The sequence below is a fragment of the Podarcis cretensis genome (genome assembly GCF_951804945.1).
Source record: "Podarcis cretensis genome assembly, chromosome: 10".
In the NCBI taxonomy this organism is placed as follows: Eukaryota; Metazoa; Chordata; class Lepidosauria; order Squamata; family Lacertidae; genus Podarcis; species Podarcis cretensis.
This window is the reverse complement of record NC_137179.1, coordinates 45,534,225-45,555,667: the sequence shown is the minus strand read 5'-3', so window position 1 is coordinate 45,555,667 and position 21,443 is coordinate 45,534,225.

Genomic DNA, 21,443 nt, shown 5'->3' with positions numbered 1-21,443 from the left:
ATTTACAAAGAATTTACAATCTCATACTACAAAAAGAAAATTAAAGAAAAACAATTAAGAAGAAAAGAAGAAAATACAGAAAGAAGAAAGGAGAAAAAGCAGATTTACGTGCATAAAAAACTTAATCTTCCTAATTACTACCAAAATAAACACTTAAATAAAAAAGACTTCTAACAAAACGAGTCTTCCAATCGTTCTCATTGTACTGTTGTTTTTCCCTCACAGTTTAATATTCTTTAATATTGTTCCCGTCTTCTCCACAAACGGTATTTGTTGTGTTTACAAGTATGCTAAATGATATAGCCAAGCAAAGACCGCTATAGTTTTCAGTGAAGGGAAAGGTGGGCACATCTGGCTTGTGGTTTTTTATCATTTGGCCCCACAAGCCTGGCTACTTAGTGAAGCATTCAAGCTGGGAGAGGACCATAGCTCAGTGATAGAGCATTTCCTTTCCATGCAGAAGGTCCCTGGTCAATCCCTGGTATCTCCAGGCAGGGCTGGCTGTCAGTGCAGACAATACTGAGCCAGATGGATTAGTGGTCTGACTCAGTATAAGGCAGCTTCCTATGTTCCTCTGCACCTTAAGCAATATTCGATAATGTCAGATTGCTATTGTTTGTCTTCTGTTGCATCAAGCAGTGTTAGCTGATTGCTGCCTTTTCTTCTCCAGATCCTGATCTCAGCCCCACATTCTCCACTTGGAATATACAATGGTGGAGCGAGAGGTCTCACAAACATTGAACATATATCCAAGTACTGTTATTCTTCATTAAGGACTGGTTCTCTCTGTCTCTGTCTCTCTCGCTGTGTGCAAGCGTTTAAAGGCCAATACATTTCCCCTCCAGCTACATAATGGAAGTCTTGAGTTTGCATTGAAACATAAGAATCTATTATTTCTGGGGAAGGAGAGGTTAAGTTATTCATTTGTGTTTCACAAGTATATTAGCGTCATTCCACTCCCACCTCAAATTGCGTTCTCTCACCTTTTGCGACTTCTCTCCATGGGAGCTGAAAGAGCTCTTTCAGTGGGTGGAAGATGTCTTAAAATGACACTTTCCCCATTCAGTCAGCTGACTCACCTGTGGGTGTTTGTCAGAGTAGAATAAGCTACAGCAGAAATTACATTTGTGTGTGCGTTTGTGTGTGTGTGTTGGTCTGGGTATCCAGGAAAGGCCACAGGGAGGTGAATCACCCTGTAAATTTATCTGAATAAATTTTAACCTTTTAAGGGTTCAAATGTGCTCAGGGTCACTCTGTTATCTTTTATGTAGCCTATGTGCAGGTGGTGCCATCTGAGGGGGAAAGCCTGGCTTCTTGCCCTCCTTTCAGAGCATGCCCACAAGTGCTGCGGCTGTTTGCACTGATTGCTCTTTGCACCTACCTGCAGGGTTATTTTTAGTTAATTGACAAGAGCATGTGGGCATGACCTTGGATGTGTCAAAATAAATAGTTGCCTAAAAGCTAGATTGTGTTTGCTGGAGGGCATGTTTGTGACATATCGACTCTTGCTCAGGAGGGAAAACATGCTGATCTGGAAGCAAGCATTATTTGCAGCCACAAATAGGTGCTGGGCACATCCTTTATCACATGTGAATGCAGGGATTCTAAAAAAGAAAATAGTATTGCTTACTGATTGATGCACATAATTTATATCCACCTACCATCAACATCTATTTATAAGTTGGCTAGTCAGTAGTTAAAAAAAACAAAACAAATTACAATATAAATAATTTGCAATCCAGAATTCCTTGGAGAGATTAGCAAGTGCATAAAACTCAGCTTTTTGAAAATAAAATATCACCAAGTTAACTCACCCGACTTTTTTGCTCCTCCAGAGAACCTTTCTAGTCTTCAAATTTGTCTGCATTTCCATTTGATGTATTAGACCAGGAGTGAATCCATTGTGGGCTGGATCTGGCCCACAATGCTACTTCTGGTAGCCCACAATCAGGTGCGTTTTTTTGTAGTTGAAAAAAACCCCCATTTGATCTTCAGTGAGTGGGAATATATCTATATGTGGAATTACCCATTGAGGACCAGTCATGTGAATGCTGGGAGAGGTCAGAGCTGTAACGAGACCACAGTTTATCCCTTGCTTCAGGCTGCCCTTCCCCCCAAAAAATTCCAGAGTGAGACAAGTTGTGATCTCTCAACATAGATAACTTTCTGCTCTGGAGTGGCATACAAATACTTGACTATAATGAATTGTAGTATAAACATGACTAGACACTACTACTACTACTACTACTACTACTACTACTACTAATAATAATAATGCCCTGCCCATCTGACTGGGTTGCCCCAGCACTCTGGACAGCTTCCAACATATATAAAAACATAATAGAACATTACACATTAAAAGCTTCCCTACACAGGGCTGCCTTCAGATGTCTTCCAAAGGTTATCCAGTTACTCATCTCCTTGACATCTGATGGGAAGGTGGTTCCACAGGGTGGGCACCACTACTGAGAAGGCCCTCTGCCTGGTTCCCTGTAGCTTCGCTTCTTGTAGTTAGGGAACTGCCAGAAGGCCCTCAGAGCTAGACCTCAGTGTCCAGGCTGAACAATGGGGGTAGAGATGCTCCTTCGGGTAGTTATTGGCTTCAGTCCCCTATTTGTTTATAGGAAGGCACTGATTATCTTCCATCCATTTGCACAGCCATCTACCTCAGCGTTAAGGCAAGATAAAGGAGGTCTCTATTGACAGACCCATGTAAAGGTTGTTCCCCCTCCTTCTAGTTTACGGAACTAGAATTGGCCACTTACAGTTTTGTCATTTCCACTGATAAATGAGTCCTCAACTGTGGCAGCCCAGCATCAAAGTACCTCACCACCAAATGTTGCCCTTCAAGCCTGATGCTACAGAAGGTCCTAGTATGGTGAAGCAGAACAAAACTCAACCGCCATTGCCCCAGTGACTCAGTCAAGCTGTGTCTGTATCTGTATGTAAAAGTGTACATAAAGAAAAGGTTATCAGCAGTTCATTATTTCAACGTTCATTAATGCCAGCTGACTTGTTACAGTAGTTGTTAACTTGGATACACAAAGATGGCTGAGGTGTTTTGACTAATTTTAGCCAGCACAAATCAGAGCAACCGACTCTTTGCAAACCTTGTAAAAGCTAGACAAGAGGTTATCTGCCAACACACAGCCTATTCAGTCCTTCACAGTGTTTGCTGTTTACTTTAACTATATATCAAATGAACATAAATCACAGTCTGCGACTCAGATGCCTGGTATAGGATCTCCTTGTAAACGAAAGGAAATCATTCGCTGCTCTATAAACATAGGTATTTTTCGCATTCCAGTTATTGTAAAAGAAGAAGAGTAAAAAGATATCTGAGCACTGGGATTAAAAACCAAGTAACAGCAAACAATCAGACCTGTGACTCCCAGTCATTTGTTTGTCGGCAAGAGAGTTCAATATTTGACGAATGAAAGTAGCCTTGAAGTTAAGTTGATAAGATGCACTTGAAAGCATTGAATAACCTCATACAGATTTTTTTTCTTTCTTTGAAAGAACTCATCTCATTTCATAAATAATGCATGATATTTCGATTTTGACTAATAGGTCCTGGTAAGACTCAGTTGCACTTTAAGGAATCCATTAGTAACTGTGTGCTGTTGACTATGCTATGCTGATTTTTTTAACTTGGTGCGTACAAGATACAGCTGTGTTCTTTTTTAATTTACACACACAAACACAAACACACATATAAAAATGCAACTCATATGAGTCTGAGACTGTTATCACATTATATCCAGATTCCGTTGCAAGAGATCAATCAATCAATCAATCTCTATTGCGGTCAAAGACCAGACAGCAAAGCTAACAGCAACAACATATGCCACAGATATGTTATAACATAGTGATGTTATTAGGAATGAGTCAGAAATTCAACTCACAATGTCCTGCCTGGCATCCATCTGCCTTGGGAAACAACAGAGGAGTGTGCCTTTGGAAGTGAAGTCAAGCAGTTGGACAGTTGCAGCGCCTGCTGTGGCTGTAGAGACCGATATAGGAGAGACATGTTTTGTTGCAGCTGGGGCAGATGAAGGCATCCAGTTGTGCTGCTGCAGATGCGCCATGGCGTTTCTTCTCTCTGCACTCCTCCCAGAGATCAGTCCTCCTCTGGCCACTACTATGGATGCACAACTTGTCTGTTTATAGGCACTGTGGCCATCTGCAAGGGATTCCCACATAGTGGCGTTGACATTGCCATCCTTCATGCCACATTTAAAGGCAAAACTACCTAATTCACACTTTCTCAAGCAATACACCAATCAAAACCTTTCAAAATTCTCTCTTCTACAAATTTTGCAATGCAGTTCTTCAGCCAAGTAATGTGTACAAAAAGCCCTACACTAGTTTAAAGTGTGCATTAAACATGTATATACTGGTGAAAATAGCATGCAAAGATGCATTATATAAGGGGAAATTGCTTTCAAAAACATATACAAAACTGCATACAAAATTAGAAGAAGTCTACACCACACTGCTGAAAAAATTTCATGAGGATTTTTCTTAAAAGAAAAACAAAACACACGAACGGATGTGGAAATGTGAATAAATGAATTGAAAAAGAAAAAAATGAGAAACAGAGAGCAACAGAAATGGATACATTTGCCCATCCCTAGTTATTTAGACAGCAGTTGTTAGGAATTGTTTCCTGAAGAAAAGTGCATCTTCAAACATAATAAAAGTTAAAAAAAGGCGGGGGGGGGGGGAGGGACACAATTCTGCCTCGCCTCCTTTGACAAATGTTGTACTGGTCCCGAGTTAGCTTGCCAACCCTCACAGATTTTGAGTTGCCACTTTGATAGGCTACCATTTGCTTCTGTTCAACATGTGGTTTTCTCCGGCATATGGAAGTAATATTTCGCTACACTTCATACTCCTTGTTAAGCCCCAGTTTCATTGCAGATTAAGCTTCTCGCTCGGTTCTCCTATTCTCTTAAACCCACTCTGACCTTGTTAGGGCACATACCAAGGGCTGCCCACAGAAAATTCCTCCAGAGCCTTGTACCCGGCGCAATGGGATTCCGCTTCGCAGGTCTGCTCATTGTCTGCAGTGTGGCTAGGAGAACATTTGCTGCCTTGAGCTTTTAAAACGAGGTTTGCTTACAAGAGGAACTATTTGAATGACTGGGTCATTTTATTTAGAAGGGGTAACTCTGGGACATTTGGGGTGGATGGATGGATAGATGATAGATAGATAGATAGATAGATAGATAGATAGATAGATAGATAGATGACAGATGATAGATAGACAGATAGATATAGATAGATAGATAGATAGATAGATAGATAGATAGATAGATAGATAGATAGATGATAGATAGATAGATGATAGATAGATAGATGATAGATAGATAGATATAGATGATAGATAGATAGATGATAGATGATAGATAGATAGATTAGATAGATAGATAGATAGATGATAGATAGATAGATAGATAGATAGATAGATAGATATAGATAGATAGATAGATAGATATAGATAGATGATAGATAGATGATAGATAGATGATAGATAGATAGATGATAGATAGATAAATAGATAAATAGATAGACAGATGATAGATAGATAGATAGATAGATAGATAGATAGATAGATAGATGATAGATGATAGATAGATAGATAGATAGATAGATAGATAGATAGATAGATAGAGTGGTACCTCGGGTTAAGAACTTAATTCGTTCTGGAGCTCCATTCTTAACCTGAAACTGTTCTTAACCTGAGGTACCACTTTAGCTAACGGGGCCTCCAGCTGCCGCTGCACGATTTCTGTTCTCATCCTGAAGCAAAATTCTTAACCCAAGGTAATATTTCTGGGTTAGCAGAGTCTGTAACCCGAAGCGTCTGTAACCTGAGGTACCACTGTAGATAGATAGATAGATAGATAGATAGATAGATAGATAGATAGGCAGTCAGACAGACAGACAGACAGATGATAGATAGATATTTGCCCTTGCACAAGCAGTGCTTTGAAATGTCTTTGACCATGGGAAAGATTCCAAAAACTGGTCCAAGGATACAACACATCACTTAGAAGAAAGGTGGGGGAACTGTAATTCTCTAGATATTGCTGGACTACAACTCCCATTATCCCTAACCAATGGCCATGCTGGCTGGGGCTGATGGGAACTAGACTTCAACATCTAAGTGGCCTTAGGTTCCTCACTCCTGACTTAGAAGATCTCTCCTGACTGAAGCCTGATCAGTTATCACTGGATTTATCCGCACCATGCATTTAAAGCACCTTCTTTTCCCCAAGAATCCTCAGAACTATTGTCCCCCTTCACACAGCTTCAATTCCCAGGATTCCTGGGGGCAGGGGGAGAAGTAATGTGCTTTAAAAGTATTATTTTTGGTGAATTTATTATTGTTTGCTTCATTTATGTGTTTGATATTATAGTGTTTACAATGGTTCACTTGTCCAATGCTGTTGGGATTCTTGTGAGTTGCTTTGAGATCAGCATTTGTTGCTGGAAAAGCAAAACACAAATACAGTGGTACCTCAGTTTTTGAACGTAATTCATTCTGGAAGACCGTCTGACTTTCAAAATGTTTGGAAGGAAGGAAGGAAGGCACAGGTGGTTTTGCAGGTATGTGTGTGCAAATAAATACATTTATTAGGAAGGTCTCAGGATTCATGGAACCAAAAATTTACGAAGAGGCAGGAATGCCCTGACCTAAAATCTCCAGTTTTCAGTTCAGCTTTTCTATCTCTGAGTATACAGGTGCTTGTGTGTAAATTTTTGGCAGTTTCCCTTGCCAGGTCCTGTTGGGAACTTAATTCTTGACAGATTGTGGATCCCTTGTACTTTAAAAGGCTGAGTGGAAATGACATACATTGTAACTAGCAAAGGTAAGATTTGTAAAATTTTGACATTGGCAGTGCTGACTTAACACTCCCTTATTGCCCTGAAAATACACCAGTGTTTTTATACTTAAGCATCTTGAAACAAGCTGTGCAGAAACTGAACTTGGCAGGTTTAGCACATCAAGGACAGGGCAGCTGTCATGGGTACCTACTGGCTATTGCCTATGGCATCACCCACCCACCCACCCACCTCCCTCCCCCACTCCACTGCCAATTCCCATTGTGATTTTGAAACTATTCTTTAATTTTTTCAATATCTGTTTTAGTTGATAAGCAATGAAAATAGGTTCAATTGTTTGTACTGAATACTTCTTCCCTAGATTTTTAGCTGTTCTTATTTTTTATCTGTAAGCTGTCTTTAGCCCCTGTCAGGGGGAAAAAGCAGGATATAAATATGTACTGCTCTCACTGCATCTGTTTAGGTTTTCCCTCATGAGTCACTGCAAGCAGCAAGAGGCTGAACATATAGGCAGACATGTACACACCAAGAGAAAGAGCTGGCTTCACTTTTGTCACCTTGCTCAGTGCATGTTGGGAACTTTGGGCAAGCATAGCTTCTTCCAAGTTTTGATCCACCAAAGTGATCCAGAAGAAGAGTTCAATAAAAGGGGAACAGCTTGGTGAGCTACTACAGAACTGCAAGGTGCATCTGTCAGAATCTATGATGAGTTGATCACATAAGCCAGAGAAGAAATAAGATGTTTTAAATGGTCTGTGGTGGCTGGCTGTACATAATTGATACCTGCAGAGCCAGTGGGGTTTTGGGTACAGAAACTGCAATTCCCAAACCTGGCCCTAGAGGTCAGTGACACATAAGCTGTAAACCTTGTGTGGTTTAGAAACACGGTGAGCTTTGAGGGCCATTTTCTGAGGTCCATATCATAATACCTTTGAGAATTTGTTTATTTTTTCGTACAGGTGTCTTGCTCTTTCGATTGGCTGGTCCAGGCATAGTGCATGCAGTACAGTGGATATCTCCGGTTATGAACTTAATTCGTTCCAGAGGTCCGTTTGTAACCCAAAACCTCTCGTAACATGAGGCGCGCTTTCACTAATGGAGTTTGCTTTCCCCTCTGCCCTCCTACTCCCTTTTCCCTTTTGTATCATGTCTTTTAGATTGTAAGCCTGTGGGCAGTGACACATCTTATCTTTATTGATTGTATCTAAGCTAAGCTGCTCTTAAAAGCCTCTTTTCTTGCCTAAAATGTGGTATAAAAAAACATGCTTTCAATAAATCGATATCTTATTAGTTGCAGGATATCATCAAGGAGTCCAGTGCAGTGAATAAAGTGGGCAAACACTCTGCTCGTGAATAATTGCACCACAGCATTGGCAGGAGTTCCTGCTCTGCATTTTAGATGTTAGTATGGCCTTAACCTGTACAATAACATTGTCTATTGGCCTTACGGAAAACACCCTTGAATGCCATTCCCTGAAATCCAAAGGGAACAACATACCAAACACATTTCAGTTCCTAGGGATAGCTGTGCACTTATCAATATTCAGTTTAAATACTCTGTTTCTCAAATTTAGATAGGGTGGGGAAAGCTATCTGCACTTTTAGAGAAGCGTTTTGTAAGCAGAGTTGTTTAAGCTGCAAAGAATGCTTTCATCATTATTCATGGCATCACGTTCCCCGGTTCCTTTTGTTTTGGATCTATGATTTTTAGGTGCGGCATTCAAGCGTGAAAACCCGTTGACTCATTTCTTTGCCTCTCTTCTAAATGCTGTCAGCTTGGCAAAAAGATAGCTCGGCGGAGTGATTTCCATTATGTACTTTAGTTACATAAAGCCAAACATGTCACCAACAACTTCCCTGTTATACATCTTTATATTCCGTCGGATAATTCAGATCACGCGCTTCTTCCTTGATCGTTTTGATTTCAGATTTCGCTGCACATAAAAATATTATCTTATTTATTTTATAACGCAGGAACGTTATCTGGACACCATCCTCCAGGCGACAAGAGATGGATGAAATTACCTTGTGACATTCGGATTCACAGGCAAAGCAACAAAGCAAAAATAGGGGATATTTTGATCCAACCTGAAAGGAAATGTAAAAAAGCTTTACAACTTGTGCGCTATGAGTCATGGATGGGGACCAAGTATGGAAAAGTTTAACACTGGGAACTGAGAGGAAAGGCAATATCAACTATTTTTAAAAAAAACAACAACACCCCATATGTAAGGTGCTGACTTGCCAACCTCTAGCACATTATCTATGTGGCCCTCTAATAAAATGAATTATCAGAGGCAGGAGAATGCAGCTTGCTCATGCCTTGTCTCCTGTTGTATGCAGTCTCTTCCCCACCCCCTTGCTTACAGAGCAATATATTGCTGCCGATAGGATGGACCACACTAAGCCCTTAAAACAATGATGGAGGACTAAGGTCCCTCCAGATGCCATTGAGTTTCAACTCCCATCAGCCCTTGCCAGTGTGGCTAATGGTCGGGGACAATGGGAACTGTAGATGAGGAGCGATACGTCTCCTCCTGTCAGTCATTATAAGTACGACAACACACCTCTTTGCTCTGGTTTTTGACACTTGAAGTGTCTATTTTCAGGGCCCACCTTATTTATGTGATTCTAAGTTGCTTCAAACTGTTTTTCTTTAATATTGCATTTTAATATTGTAGCCTGTCCTGGGCCCTTAGTAGGAAGAACAAGTAAATCATTGCCATCATCATCACCACCACCACCACCACAAAAGGGCATGAAAGGATTCAGAGCCGAGACATTTATTTCTAGCAGGATTAGAATCCTCTGCAGTTTTCCAGTTCAAAAATCCTAGATGTGATCACTGTGCTGAGTCTCCTGGCAAAGAACATTTCAAGAGGTGGCTAAATGGACTCAATGAAATAGCCCAAGGAACAGGAACACTAGGATAGGATAGGGCAGGATAGGATAGGACAGGATTGGACACACAGTACAGTTGGAAGGGACCCTGAGGATCATCTGATCCAACCCCGTGCAATGCAAGAATCTCAGCTAAAGCATCCATGGCAGATGGCCACCCAACCTCTGCTTAAAAACCTCAAAGGAAGGAGAGTTCACAACCTCCGGAGAGAGTCCATTCCACTGTCAAACAGCTCTTACTGTCAGAAAGTTCTGCCATGAATGACATGCTAAAGTTTGCCATGTATGAGCTAAATGAAATATCTAGCAGTTTCTCTCCATTCTGCAACTCTTTCCTCAATAAAGTGACATTGGTCCTTGGAAAAAGCCAACTCAGGAACTCCTTAGCCGTGCAGTACCTACTGGCTTCAATCTTCGTGCAAGTTAAAAAATCTTTGTAGTTTGGGTTTACGGGGAAGGCATATTTTACTGCCTTGACCATGTTGTAAATCACTGAAGATGTTTATTGGTTTTGAATGTTCGCTCCATATTATCCAGTAAAGCAGTTAATGAAAATGCTATTGCCTGAGCCAACAGTAGCTGCAGGTGTTGTCACACAGCCAGCAAAACAGCAAGCAGAAGGTGTGCAGCTCACATCTTTACTAATACCTTCAAGAGGCACATGGGAAGAGCAGGGTGCAGCAATTCAAAGCCCACTCAAGGAGGAGTTCAGGAATGCAGAAATTCAAATTAACCCACTGTACATTTGCGATAGAATCAAGTCTAGTTCATCAGGTCCAAACATCAGGGACGTATTTGGACGTCTTCTAAGAGATGCTCCACCTGTATAGATCTAGTTACAGGTAGGTAGCTGTGTTGGTCTGCTAAGGTACTACTGGAAGGAATTTTTAAATTTTATTTCACCTGTACAGAGTTCCTCCTACCACAGCACCATGGAGTAAATCTGAGCAGCAGCTTCTGGCAAGTGTGAGGCTTAACCTTCTGTATACAGGTGAACAGTCTTAACACTTGTCTGTGGTTTAGCAGTCAGAAGAGGCTCTATGACTGCCACCTGCTGGACAATGAAGTAATTATAGAGCTTATCACGGCTACTTAGCCTAGTTTTCAAACACAAAAAACAAAAAAATCTATAAAATCTATAGCACCATTTCTACCCTTTCTACAAAACAGCCTCTGGGGACAATCTGAGATCCTGAAAACAGCTGAGTCTGAATGGAACACTACCTCCTTCAGCCGTTATTCAATATATAGAATTCTTTTTCAAAAAGGAAGAATAGGATCCCAGGAGCAAAATAGTAACAAAACCCAATTCCTCCCCGTCCTGCGCTCAGTTTCAGCGAGAAGCATTCGTTTCTGCAGCTTCCAGCTTCAACATTTTCAGCACGCTAGAATGGCAGCTAATACAAACCCCATTTGGATGGTTTGCACCACACCTGGGCATTTTTCAACCATCAGAAACTTCCCTGCTGCATGGCCTGTGTAGAGACATGTTTACAGAAAAGCAGGGTCTGTAAACAAAATGCATTTTGGACAGCCAGTCAGCTGTGGGATCAGGAGCATTGCATAAATATATCTGCTTGGCTGTTGCTTCACTCTCTTTCAGTCCAACACGTTTCACTAATGCCGCTTTTTAAATCTATCTTGTGTTTTTTGTTTAAATATGTTTTTAATCTGATACTGCGTGTACTGTTTGTTACTTTGCTATTTATTTATTTTATAAAACTGTTCAATTGTGATTCCACTCTGTCCTTTGGTGAGTCATCTTGGAAAAATTGTATTTTTTTAAAGGAAGGATAAAAATTTCTTAAGTAACTAAAACAAATAAATGAAACCAAACTGACACACACAGAAACACAGACACTTTCCCTATCTTTCAAATGTGCCACACATGAAAACCATAAGCACATAGTTTGCAAAGTTGTTAATGAGAAACACACACACACACCCTTACATTCTAGAACAGACAAATGACAAGGCAACATTAGACTGTGTTGGTGTGTATTCTAAAATTCTACACTGACATTAAAACACAATGCAGAATATTCAAAATGACATTTCTTATGAGAAGCACTGCCCACCAACATAGAGAAACTGTTTCTTCACAAATACTCAACATCACTGCAATTATAAGGTACATAGGAGCCAACTCCTAGGGGCTGAGGGGTGTTCAGCTCCCCCCCCCCAATAAAATATTTGAGATGTCGCCCCTTCCAAAGTTGATGGGCATTGCCAATCAAATGGTGTGTGTGTGTGTATGTGTCACATCATGTGATCAATTATGCAGGGCGGGGCTTACCTGCCCCCCCCCCCAATATTTTATTCAAGTTGGAATCCCTGATAAGGTAGTTTCTCAGATATTTCACTGATTCACTACTAGAAAGAGGTATTCCAAAATATTTAGGCTGGTTTTTCAAAGAGCGTTAGTCTTAGATGAATGGACTAAGGATGCAATTATAAATAATAATAATAATTATGTATTATTATTATTATTAAACATAGTTACAAATGGCCCCCTTAGTTCAATGGGGCTTGTTCCCAACTGAGGCTGCAGCCCAATGCCCAGCTGGAAAGAGATGGGGCTTGATGGGAAGAAGTGGTGCTTAGTGGGGAGAGGGAGGTCTTAATGGAACAGCAGAATCACCACTGTATCTGCAGCCCTTTTCCTCACACCTGTCAGGGTGGAAGATGGAGGCAGGCAGGGAAAGAACAGGACTGGCAGCTGAGTCTTACTTCAACGTAGGACACAAGGCATCACTCTCCACTTCCATGGCCCATTTAGCTCTTTTCTCCACACCTCACTGCTGCTTCTTGCTACCCAATATCTGTGGTGGGATCCTCATTTTACCTAATAACAGGACTGGTGGTACAGCTATAAAACATGAGAATGCCTCAGGTGAGCATAAGAATAGATCAGAAGCTGAGTTTTCTGTCCAGCTGAGTTTTCTGTCCAGCAGAGACTTTTAAAAGCCTTGCAGATGGAATGATGCCTATATCTATCTATCTATCTATCTATCTATCTATCTATCTACACACACGATACACTCTGTCCTTCTCTCTGCCCTTTCGAGAAGGGAAATGTGAGATTGGCAAGTTGCAGTACCAAAAATTCAGTTTTGGGGGGTAGTTGGCAAACAGAAAAAAATATATATATTTCAAGTGCACTGTTATGCCAGGTGTCTTAGCTTTGTCTCTGGATCTTTTTTAGTTTTGCTGATATAATCTGGCAGGAGAATAAATGCCAGCAAATAATCAGGTTTGAATTCACAGAGAAAAACAACAACTACATGCATTTGTGTGCCCATACAGTCTGAAACAAGCCGAAAAATTATTTACAATTTTCTGTATCCCAGCATCCTTTGCCAGTACTGCTAACAGAATCTAATGACCAGAATTGCCTTTTCAAATGAGTCAGTTTGATAAATAAAACATCATTTTTACATCTGCCAAAGATTTTGGTCTACGATTAATAATTTGAACATCATGGCTGGTAAACCAATGTGTGTCTGTGATTACAGCAACCTTAAGTATAGTACATTCTGAATAAATATGCCAGAAACTATTATTTAAAAAAACACTTTTTGCAGGCTTAGCGGGGGGAAAGAGTTGTCTTTGGGTCAAGTATGAAAACCTCATTATACTTAAATACCACAGGCACTGGGAGGTAAAATACCAGAATACAGGGTGCCACTAACTCAAATATTAGTTGTGAGATTTAGATCAGTTCTTGTTCCAAATCTTGTTCTCATCCCCCTTCCCATCCGCACTGCATGCAATTCACTTTTGCTGATCTTCTACATATGGTGTTTAAGGCAACCTTTAGGCTGCCAAGTACGCCATTATCAGACAACTAGAAACCTAAAGCCAAAGAATGGGCTGGTTAATTCAAATAAATATGTGGAAAATTCTAACATTATATATATAAAAAAAACCCATCCATTCCAGAAAAGAGTTAGGCCCGCTTACAAATTTTCTCATGGGCCAAAAAGTATAGTAATTGTGAGTTAAGGCACTTATCTTTAACCCCTGTCACATATAAGCAGTAATATTGTTACAGATCTGGGGTAACAGAGTTTGGAAGTGTAAGGGCACACATAACTGCTCAAGTCAATGAATCTTAGAAATTGATGAATGGTAGAATGTGGATAATATTTGCAGTATTGAAGGGAAGACGCCAGACATTATATTTAAAATAAAGGCTGAGGCAATTCTTCTGTTCAGGAGATCGCTGATATAATGCCAACACAAGGAGAACTAAGTTGTCAATGTTGGCATCCATCTGTCTTGAAAAATAATGGAGTGTGCCTCCAGGGGTGAAGTCAAACTGCTGCATTAGTAGCACCAAACTGACCTCCCCATGGCATAAGGCTGGGCTGCCCAAATGACAATACTCCTGCCCTCAGCCTCACTGATGTCGTCCAAAGGAAAGCAGGGCAATACGCTTGGCACCAGCTGGGCTGCAGGAGTTGCCAAACCCACATTAGCAAAATCCAGGTTCTCATCATGTATTACTTGGAAAATAAATACAACCCAGGTGGTTAAGAAAGCCCAACAGAGACTCCATCTCCTCAGAGTATTGCAGAAGAATGATGTCAATCAACATCTGATGATCTCCTTCTACCAGTCAACAATAGAAAGTGTCCTTTCATACTGCATCACAGTGTGGTACACTGGTTTGACACCATCTGATAGGAGATGCTTACAGAGGGTGGTGAACACAGCACAAGATATTATGGGCTGTCCCGTGAATCTGCTGGATGAAATAACGGAAGAACATTGCCTCAGGAGAGTGAGGAAAATTCTCAGGGATGATTCACACCCTGGCTGGCACTTTCTTGATCTCCTGCCCTCAGGCAGAAGATATAGAAGCATGACTAGTCGCACCAACAGGGTAAAGAACAGCTTCTATCCGTGGGCTGTTAGGCTGCTGAATGAAAAGATAACAACAGGGCAACTCACTTTCGGGTTTGGTGTGTGTGTGTCAGTAACCGAGGGGAATTAAGACTAAGAGAGCTGAGTGGGGGGTGCTTGTGTAATCTCACTGTATACAAGTTATACAAGTGACAATAAAGTATTTCAATTATTTCAATGTATGAATTGTAATTCAGACATAATTACTTTCATTAAGACAGTCGTGGGAGCAATCATTACACTAAAATGGGAGAAAAACTTTATTACTGACTTCATTGGTTCCAGACTCTCTCAGTTTTTCCCCCATGAATAAGATCCAGTGTTTAAATTAAGTACTATTGACATCCAGTGGAGAGTTAGAATAATCGCAGGCACATAAGTTGATCATATAAAGATTATCTTTCAGGCAGGATGCATGTATATGAGAGTGAGAGAGAGAGAGAGGATTGAAACACATCTAAATTGCTAAACAACCTTAAATAGCATTTGTGTCCATTTTTAATGGACAAAATGCTGCACTTTTTACTGGTAGCAGCAAGGCAGATTATAACAAAGTATTGGAAAACAGAAGAAGGAGGTACTCTGCAAGAGTGGGACTCTATCAGAGATGTTTAGTTATAAAATCAAAGCAACAAGACATATAGGATGTCTTTAAAGATGACTTTAAAGCTCAGTGCTTTTGCTCTTTGCTATGGGCAAGGGATCAATTTGTCGTCGCCATCTACTGCTCTGGAAAGATCTGCTGGGATACAAGGGAAACATTATTTTGCTCAAATGACAGGAAAAGTAGTTATTTATTTACCTGTACCTCAGCTGCAGCTCTGATGTATCATGTATTGTTGATGTTACTATTAAAAGCTAAACAAAAATACACACATGCACGTACACACACACACACATATTTCTGAGGAAATCTGGGAATAAATAGAAATGCAAACTCCGTTCTTCCAAAGAATTTATTGCTTTGAACACTTAGATTGTTTTCAAAACCCTGTCGGAGAACAATTGCTTTCTTGAGTATTTGCCATCCCTTCTTTTCTACGGGGAATCCTAAAATTATGATAGATAGCTGGTGATGTTCCTAAAACAAGTTCTCTCTTGATATCCTCCCCTCAAAAGAAGATCATGAGGAAAGATGGCCCCATACAGAGAGATCCTTATTTTATTTATGCTAAAGTTTCATGCTGAACGAGGGGCTGATGGGGACCACAAGTCAAAGAAAGCAAGCAATAAAGGGGGAGATGTTTAAGTAAATATCATACCCCTCAATTTTTATTAAATGAAATTTATTTGAATATATGTATCACTAGCAGTCCTTGTGGGACATGGGTGGCGCTGTGGGTTAAACCACAGAGCCTAGGACTTGCCGATCAGAAGGTTGGCAGTTCGAATCCCTGCAACGGGGTGAGCTCCTGTTGCTCGGTCCCTGCTCCTGCCAACCTAGCAGTTCAAAAGCATGTCAAAGTGCAAGTAGATAAATAGGTACTGCTCCAGCGGGAAGGTAAACGGCATTTCCATACGCTGCTGTGGTTTGCCAGAAGCGGCTTAGTCATGCTGGCCACATGACCCGGAAGCTGTACGCTGGCTCCCTCGACCAATAAAGTGAGATGAGCGCCACAACCCCAGAGTTGGTCACAACTGAACCTAATGGTCAGAGGTCCCTTTACCTTTTTAGCAGTCCTTATGTAGTCAAAATGGCACCATCCATGTAAAAAGAGAGAGGCATGAGCAGGCATTTACTGGTGGATTAGCAGCATTTACTGGTGGAAAAATGGGGAAGATATAGTTGTTTCTGGACTTTCAGGAAATCCATCTAAGGTTGTCAGCATTCCCATATGAATGTTGACGTTCACCAGATTTGGGAGATTCCGTACAACTTGTATATTCCGCATGTATCAAGCTTGTTAAATGGGATGCATATTATGATGAAATTATGCACGATACATGATTCATCCATCACTCACATCACCTATCAAATCATAATGATGCTTATATGGGCTGCCTCACACACTCCATATGATATACATCACATCACCACCTTAGAACATCTGCTCTCGCCTGGACTTAAGCGCCTCACCTTCAAAAGATGCTGGCAAGTGACTCATCTTGGGTATGTTTCAAAATGATCAAGTCCCTGCAAGAATGATTGATTATTTCCAATTTCCATCTGTCTCCGGGTGTAATGTTCACGAATTCAAGAAGCTGGCGCAGTCCAGGTATGAAGCAAGTAGCCCACCTGGCTCTGCTTATACGTTTTCTTCTTCTTCTTCTCCCTCTCTCTTTCTCTCTCTTTGAATTAAAGGCTGTGTAACCTAAAACCTCTATCTTCTGCTTTTTAACATTTCACACAAGGCCATTTGGGAAATTTATGGTGGTTTTTAAAAGATTGGACTTTTTCATTTGGTGTGTCACACTACAAACACAATACAGTACCTGCTAACCAGATGGTTTGGGAATTACCGGCCAAAAAAAAAAAAAAAAAGCAGGCAGAAGAGAGGGGGAAAGTACAATATCTCCTATTTAGAAGTTGCTGCATGCCATACGCATGGCGTTCAGGTGATATTAATGGGGGGAGGCGTCCTGAAAAAATTGCAAGGCATTATTTTAAAGACAAACAGCATTCCACCTCCCCGTTTTTACAAGTACACACAATCTAAATAAGCTTTGAACTTCCAGATCTGAGCGTTTGCAGGGGTTGGCTTGTAGCAGTTGCTCAGCCAATATGACGGCAACGTTGGAATGGCTCCAGGTATTTTTAATCAGGGAAACTGCACTGCGCTGCATGAAACAGATGGGTCACGTTTGCCTTTTACATGGCTAACATTTTCTTTAACTTAATAGAAAAATCAGTACAAACCATACACTGAGTTCCAGAAGGATTTACAGCTTCCCGGCAGCACATATAGTACTGCCGTCATAACTGCAAGGCCTAATAGGATCTTGTAACATTTTTATAGAACACAATTTATTTTTAGAGATTGTAAATGATACAATGACTGTGTCAGTATAGGGCCAATCAAACCGGTTTACTATCATATCAAAATTAATTCTGCGTTTTCTTTTCTTCCCCCCACCCCCACCCCAAGCTGGCATTAAAGCATACCAGATGTTTCCCATGAGTAGTTCGGTATTGTTAACCACGACAAAGCAGAAAGCAAGCTTGCAGGGACAGTCCCAGCTCTCAAATTCTCAGAGAAATGGACGAAGGCGGTAGATTTTTACTTTCACTGCACTGTAAGGATCAGGCCCCATCTGCACTATACTGTACACTGAAAGCAACGTCATACCACTTTTAAACAATCATGGCTTGCTTCCCCCAAAGAATCCTGGGAAACGTAGTTAAAGAGGCTGAGAGTCGTTAGGAGACCCCCTATTCCCCTCACAGAGCTGGCCAAAGAAAATTCTATTAAAAACACAGAATACTTTGTAGAGAGGAAACTGAAGCCTCTTGATAAGAGCATCACATTGAATGAGAGATTTTTGTAAAAGAAAATATTTATCGGACAAGATTTAAATACAGCTCAATCCACAAAAACCTCTAAGCAGTTTCATATCCATTGCAAATACCAGTAAAATCAAACATTGACAGCAAACAGGCATAAACATAATCAAAATATAAATAAAAGCAGAAGATTTTAAAAACATATATAGAATAAAATGGCATGCATATTTATGACATGCATAAATACTGGCATGTCCAGTAGTTTCCAGTACCTATTTTGCCAGGCTTTTGAAGATTACTGAGATGTAGCCTGTCTTATGGGACGTGGGTGGCGCTGTGGGTTAAACCACAGAGCCTAGGACTTGCCGATCAGAAGGTTGGCAGTTTGAATCCCCGCAATGGGGTGAGCTCCCGTTGCTCCGTCCCTGCTCCTGCCAACCTAGCAGTTCAAAAGCAGTCAAAGTGCAAGTGGATAAATAGGTACCGCTCCGGTGGGAAGCGTTTCCGTGCGCTGCTCTGGTCCGCCAGAAGTGGCTTAGTCATGCTGGCCGCATGACTCGGAAGCTATACGCCGTCTCCCTCAGCCAGTAAAGCGAGATGAGCGCCGCAACCCCAGAGTCAGTCACGACCGGACCTAATGGCCAGGGGTCCCTTTACCTTTTAGCCTGTCTTATTGTGGTTTTTGGTGCATCTTAATCTGTTTTTATTGTGACGTGTTTTTACTTACTTTGGTTTATTGCATTGCCTTTTAAAGCTGTGTTGTTACTGTTGTAAACCACTTTAGGATTTATATGAAGTTTTAACATCAGTCAATCAATCAATCAATCAATATGCCAAGACTGCCTTTTAACAAGTCAAATAACTGGTGCATTTAGCTCAGTAATGTCTCCTCTGACTGGCAGTTCTGCTGCAGAGCTTTCCAGCCCTGCCTGGAGGTGCCAAGGATTCAACCTGAACCCTTTGGCGTGGAGAGTCTATGCTCTTCAGAGCTACTAGAGCTCTTCTCCAGGAGTCGAAATAAAAATCTACTCCAAGACTCAAATCGGATTGAGAACTAGCTGTTAGTGAAAAAATAACAACTGTAGAATGAATTCAGGTGCTAATTTTCTTTCTAGACTAAATATGAGGAAATGGTTCCATAAGCATAACCTTCAGAGATGATTAATTATTGTTTACAACCTATAATTAAGGGATTTACTGACGTATATTTTCTTAAATTTCTATCCTGCCCTTTCTCCCAAAGGAGACCAGAGCAGCAAACAACTAAGCATCAAAACAATACAAATAAAACAAACATTAAAAAAAACCTAGAAACTTGTTAAGAACACTGCTGAAACATAAACACTAAAATAAATTTGCATAACTTCCTCCTATTCAGAATACGATCTTTGTACTTACTTACTTTGTACTTTGTACTTACTTACGCAGGTAGCGCTGTGGGTTAAACCACAGAGCCTAGGACTTGCCGATCAGAAGGTCGGTGGTTCGAATCCCCGCGATGGGGTGAGCTCCCGTTGCTCGGTCCCTGCTCCTGCCAACCTAGCAGTTCGAAAGCACATCAAGTACAAGTAGATAAATAGGTACTGCTTCAGTGGGAAGGTAAACGGCATTTCCGTGCGCTGCTCTGGTTCACCAGAAGCGGCTTAGTCATGCTGGCCACATGACCCAGAAGCTGTACGCCGGCTCCCTCGGCCAATAAAGTGAGATGAGCGCCACAACCCCAGAGTCGGCCATGACTGGACCTAATGGTCAAGGTTCCCTTTACCTTTTTACTTACTTAGTCATTGCGTGGACAGGCGGAGTCCCCAGATCCCAAGCGGTCCCCCCCGTTATGTGGAATAACGACTCAAGACAATGTGCTATGGGATTAAATTGGCCACAACTTTATTAAATTTCAAATGTGGGTAGACCTTGGCTCAGGCATTGGGCGTTCTCCCTCCTCAGTCCCCAGCCGGGGACCTAGGGAGCATTATCCAGTGTGTGTGTGTGGGGGGGGGGGGAATGGGCCGGCCCCTGAGAACATATGTTCAAGCAGAGATAGCCGCCCCCGTTATGCCGCCGCAGGGGAGAGCAATGACGACCTTTCGGCGTACGGTCAAAGCCTCCCTTCAGAAACCCCTTTAACGGGGAACCCTGGTATCACCGCTGCAAAGAGGAAGATGGACTAAAGGATTCCGCCCAAGGCCTGATACCGCCAAAGTTGTGACGTTTTGCTACGGGAAAGGCGAAACCTGCCAATGTAGGGAAATTCCTTTCCGGCCCTTTAACAGCGACCTTAACGTAGCAGCGCCCACATACCTGTGAAGAAAAGTTAACCTGCAAAACCTGTGAAGAAAAGTTAACCTGCAAAATAAGACATTAACTGAGGGTGGGTAGGGTGGGAGAAGCTCTGGAGCCAAGTGAGGATTCTCAGGTAAGATCCTCCCTCTATTGTGTGGGCAGGTAATCCCTCCCCTACCTGGCCTGGTCTCCTTGGCAACGCTTCCCCAGGTGGGATTGGACAACTGACTGAGGTAGGCAGAGACCTCCAGGTATCCCACCTGAGGGAAGGCAAAGCCAAGCCTATGCTGATGGAGCCGCTTCAGATCCAGGGGCTGCTTGCATCCACGCAAAGGGCGCCCCCCCGTTTTAAGCGGGGAGCAGTCATTCCTCCCTTAATATTTTCCCCACTCATTTTCCCCCATTTTTTAAAAATTAACACTCACTCTTCTTCCTCTTCTTCCTCCTCCTCCTCCTCCTCCTCTTCTTCTTCTTCTTCACCTGCCCCTGAGCCATTTCCCTTTTACAGCTGTAGTGTTCTTTGTGTATGTGTTCAATTTTAGATTCAATTCCTAAAATATTCATCAGAAATGTAATTTAATTATGCTAGAAGTGTAATCATCATCATTGTCATATTTCTTACCCACCCTTCACTATAAGTTCATGGGATGGCGACTTTAAAATACAACATTAACAACTTTTAAAATAATTGTATTGCTAATAATTGCTGCTGCATTCTCTCCCAGTAGTTAACATCCAATAGTTGTAGAGGTACAATTTCTTGTGTGTTCTTCTGTACTGTTGCGTGACCTTTCCTCTGTATGCCACCCTAATTCTATAGACATCCCAAACCACAAGATGCAGAGCACTAATAACGTCACAGGCATTAGCACAGTAGATGGTGATGGGTATGCTCAAACTAGAGCCCAGCTGATGTTGCTCAGAGGACTTACCATTTTGGATCACAAGATGTCATGGAATGGTAGGGGTGCCGGGGCTGGCAGGATGAGGACAACCCGGAGGAAGGCATCAGGTCAGGAGACCTCAACAGCCTCGTGGAACATGAAGGTGTGACAGAGGG